We start from the raw sequence: 5330 nt of genomic DNA on the forward strand, positions 1-5330 counted from the left end.
ATAAAAGGCCACTCTAAAATGTGCAGTTTTATCACACAGCACAATGCCACAGATGTCGCAACTTTTGAGGGAGCGTGCAATTGGCATGCTGACTGCAGGAATGTCCATCAGAGCTGTTGCCCGTGATTGAATGTTCATTTCTCTACCATAAGTCGTCTCCAGAGGCGATTCAGAGAATTTGGCAGTACATCCAACCGACCTCACAACCGCAGACCACGTGTAACCACACCAGCCCAGGACCTCCACATCCAGCATCTTCACCTCCAAGATGGTCTGAGACCAGCCACCTGGACAGCTGCTGCAACAATCGGTTTGCATAACTAAAGAAATTCTGCACAAACTGTCAGAAACCGTCTCAGGGAAGTTCATCTGCATGCTCGTCGTCCTCATCGGGGTCTCCACCTGACTGCGGTTCATCGTCGTAACCGACTTGAGTGGCTAAATGCTCACATTCGATGGCGTTTGGCACTTTGGAGAGGTGTTCTCTTCATGGATGAATCATGTTTTTTTTATGAATCTTCGAGTTTAGCTCATGAAAAATGGGGGCAAAAATAAGTGTTGTGTTTATAATTTTGTTCAGTATATAAGGGCCACCATAGGGGATTGCCACAGGGTGTCTGTTCTCGGAGCTGTGGAAGGGCGGGATGTCACCAATGGGGTCACACAAATGGCCAACAGAGGCAAGGAACCCCTAAGAGTCAGTGGGTGGTGCATAAAATGTGCTCTGCCATAAAATCATTTACTTTCAAAGACCCATTACAGCCATCCAACAAGCTGGCCTTGAATGGTCGTTACTATTCGGAATCTGGGGACCTAAACATCTATGGCTCCTTTGGGGATAAGCGCTAAAATTGTTTTTCTTCTTCTTTTTTTTTTACCACAGACATGTAACAAGGAAGCTGTGTTGTTTTACTTATTGGGAACCTGTCAATTAAGTAATATGCACACTGTGTGAGGATTTAACTCAGTAGCAAGTTGTGCGTGACTCCCTGGATGGGTCGCAGCATGGTGAAAAAAGGCACAACAAGACAGCAGAATCTTGGTGAAACACAACTGTGGTTTATTAACAAGGTCCGTGTTTACAACAAGCAGGTATGAAAATGGCAAAATAAAACAAAAGCAGACAACAAATCCTTGCCACGTTGGACATCTAACTACAAACACAGGAAACCTAACTACCTGTCTTATAGAAACCTACTGCTGCCCAGGCACCTGGCTGTCACACAGAATAAATCAATGTCTTTAGTCACACACACTTAGGGCCAGTTCACACCTAAGCGCACTGCAGCAACACCTGCTGTAATGTAAGGTTTTTTAGTTTTTTTGCGCATTTTTGGAGGGCTACAATTTATTTGAATGGGCCTTCCTCCACTCCAAAAACACGCAAAAGAAGCCTCATGTACTAAATTTTGGCAAAGAGTCAGATGCATTTGGCGTTGCATTGTTTTGCTGCGTGTTTCTTGCATTTTGTCGCACGACAATTGCGGCACAATCACACCATGTTTGGGGTGCCATTTGGAAATAATGGGATCGCAAGTGTGTTCCGCATTTTGCTGCAATTCTGGAATCGTGGGCAGAATTGTGTGATTCTAAAACACTCAGGTGTGAACAGGGCCTTAATTTCACTACACAGAGAAGTTGCTGTTCCCCAGTCTGTCCTGCACAGAGATCTGGTTCCAGGATGGAGCATCCTCCCTAAGAAGTCGGGGAGTTTTATAGAGCCCAGAGTACTCAACCTGCTTCAGCTGAACTCATTAACCCACACATGTCAAACACAAGGCCCGTGGGCCAAATCTGGCCCTCCAGGCCTTGTCAAGTGGCCCTCGCACCCTATTTTGCAGCCGGAACATGGTAGAACTCTATTCCACCACCTCCAGCTCTGGCCCTCCGCTCCCTGCTGTCACTTTTTAAGCACAACAGCTCCTGGAAGTAACAGATCCCAGCACACACTCATGGCAGGGGCAGATCTCAAGAATCTGAGTGAAAGAGCGACCTCTTTGCAAGGCGAGGCCGAGCCGCCTACACAGGTAGGTACTAGAGCCATGCCAGGTAGGAGAGAGAAATGCGAGAAAGCTTTGGGGGGTTGGGTTGCACGCTGTGCATAACGCACCCCTAAACCCTGCACTCCACACGTAATGCACTCCTGAACTCTGCACTCTGTATGTATTGCACCCCAGATCCAACTGGCCCTTGTCATACTGCTTATGAGGCCCTATGGTTGAATTGAGTTTGACACCCCTGCACTAACCCCTCAGTAAGTTAAGCAAGCTCACCACCCAGTACAAAAGGAAAACTGTTTGGAAACTGCATAACAAGCAATTGGCAACCACCCCAACCTATAACTGGCCTTTGCAGCAAGGAGCACACGGAAGGGCAACGCATGTCAAAATCTTAAAAACACAAATTCCTAGCTCACTTACCAGCCAACATGCACCAAACCAAATTGTTTTGACTAAAAGTTCACGTTAAAACCAAGGGGATTAGTTTGCACACATTTGCAAATACATGTGTAAGCTGCAGAGGATACATGACGGCGCCCCTAACTATACTGCATGAACCTGGGACAAATATACACTATATTACCAAAAGTATTGGGATGACTGCCTTTACACTCACATTAAATTTAATGGCATCCCAGTCTTAGTTCGTAGGGTTCAATATTGAGTTGGCCCACCCTTTGCAGCTATAACAGCTTTAACTCTTCTGGGAAGGCGGTCCACAAGGTTTAGGAGTGTGTCTATGGGAATGTTTGACCATTCTTCCAGAAGTGCATTTGTGAGGTCAGGCACTGATGTTGAATGAGAAGGTCTGGCTCATAGTCTCCACTCTAATTAATCCCAAAGGTGTTTTATCGGGTTGAGGTCAGAACTCTGTGTGGCCAGTCAAGTTCCTCCACCCTAAACTTGCACACCCATACCATCCAAAGATCTCACTCATAAACATAAAGTTATTTACGGTATCTCATAAAAGTGAGTAGAACCCTCACAATTTTGTAAATATTTTATTATATCTTTTTATGTGACAACACTATAGAAATTTACACTTTGCTACAATGTAAAGTAGTGAGTGTACAGCTTGGAAACAATGTAAATTTGCTGTCCACTCAAAATAACTAAACACACAGCCAATAATGTCTAAACCGCTGGCAACAAAAGTGAGTACACCCCTAAGTGAAAATTATCCAAATTGGGCCCAATTAGCCATTTTCCATCCCTGGTTTAATGTGACTCATTCGTGTTACAAGGTCTCAGGTGTGAAAGGGGAGCAGGTGTGTTAGATTTTGATGTTATTGCTCTCACTCTCTCATACTGGTCGCTGGAAGTTCAACATGGCACCTCATGGCAAAGAACTCTCTGAGAATCTGAAAAAAAGAATTGTTGCTCTACATAAAGATGGCCTAGGCTACAAGAAGATTGCCAAGACCCTGAAACTGAGCTGCCGCACGGTGGCCAAGACCATACAGTGATTTAGCAGAACAGGTTCTACTCAGAACAAGCCGCACGTCATATCCAGAGGTTGTCTTTGGGGAAATAGATGTATGAGTGCTGCCAGCATTGCTGCAGAGGTTGAGTCTGTCAGCCTGTCAGTGCTCAGACCATACACCGCACACTGCATCAAATTGGTCTGCATGGCTCTTGTCCCAGAAGGAAGCCTCTTCTAAAGATGATGCACAAGAAAGCCTGCAAACAGTTTGCTGAAGATAAGGACATGGATTACTGGAACCATGTCCTGTGGTCTGATGAGATCAAGATAAACTTATTTGGTTCAGATGGTGTTAAGCGTGTGTGGTGGCAGGCAGGTGAGAAGTACAAAGACAAGTGTGTCTTGCCTACAGTCAAGCATGGTGGTGGGAGTGTCATGGTCTGGGGCTGCATGAGTGCTGCCGGCACTGGGGAGCTACAGTTCATTGAGGGAACCATGAATGCCCACATGTACTGTGACATACTGAAGCAGAGCATGATTCCCTCCCTTCGGAGACTGGGCCGCAGGGCAGTATTCCAACATAGAGTCGCTGGCTGGTTGGTAAGTTGTGACTGGAAATCTCTTCGTTTTTTTGATCTGCGTCCGCCCTTTCAGTGCTCCTTACTACTAAGACCAGTTATAGGTGGAGGCGGTGACCACTTTGTGCATAATAATGACCCTAAACACACCTCCAAGAAGACTACTGCCTTGCTAAAGAAGCTGAGGGTAAAGTTGATGGACTGGCCAAGCATGTCTCCAGACCTAAACCCTATTGAGCATCTGTGGGACATCCTCAAATGAAAGGTGGAGGAGCGCAAGGTCTCTAACATCCACCAGCTCCGTGATGTCATCATGGAGGAGTGGAAGAAGACTCCAGTAGGAACCTGTGAAGCTCTGGTGTACTCCATGGCCAAGAGGGTTAAGGCAGTGCTGGAAAATAATGGTGGCCACACAAAATATTAACACTTTGGGCCCAATTTGGACATTTTCGCTTATAAGTTTCGAGTTATTTTGAGGGGACAGCAAATTTACACTGTTATACAAGCTGCACACTCACTACTTTATATTGTAGCAAAGTGTCATTTCTTCAGTGAGTGGTGTACTCACTTTTGTGAGATATTTTATAAGTTAACGAGCAGATGTACCCCAGTACCATATGAATCCGTGTAAGATTTCATGTTTTATGTCTGGTTTGTAGCCCTAAAGAAGGAGATCTTTGAACTCCCAAAATGCTTTGGCTGTTATGTTGTCTTGTTATGTTGGCTTTTTGGTAATATACAGGGAGTTCCAAAAGTTGACATATATAGGGAACACTGGAAATTGTAGCTAAATGTACCTTTAGTTACGAAATATTCACTACCAAACTTTACTAAATACTTACAAAATTTTCTCTATGTGTTGGCCACTTCTTTCCACATACACAGGAAGTATTCTACTCAATTCATATGTTTGTTAATCTTTCCTATGTATGGAGAGTTTCTGGGACACCCTGTTTATCAATATTAAAAAGTTTTGGACTTGGAGACCTTTCATTTGGCACTCCCATTGGACTTTGTACATATGAATGTTCAAATCTCAGACCCTTGTTTAGGAGGCATCCCATTTTTGCTGAGAGAAGCCCTACCAGAGCCACAGTTCCTTATCGCAATATGGCAGATCTACTGATAATTCTTGTTAGAATGTCTAACTCTTCCCCACTCAATCCATACTAAAAAAATAATGTTAGCAAATGCCAGAAAGTGGAAACAGGCACACCATTATTATTAGAATTATTAATATTCATACAAATAAAGTCCCTCAAATATCTGCAGACACATAGGGAATTATTTTAGGAATGAGAGATGATGAATCCACAGAGTTTCTTCTCA

This window comes from Pelophylax lessonae (assembly GCF_965119305.1).
Source record: "Pelophylax lessonae genome assembly, chromosome: 3".
Lineage (NCBI taxonomy): Eukaryota > Metazoa > Chordata > Amphibia > Anura > Ranidae > Pelophylax > Pelophylax lessonae.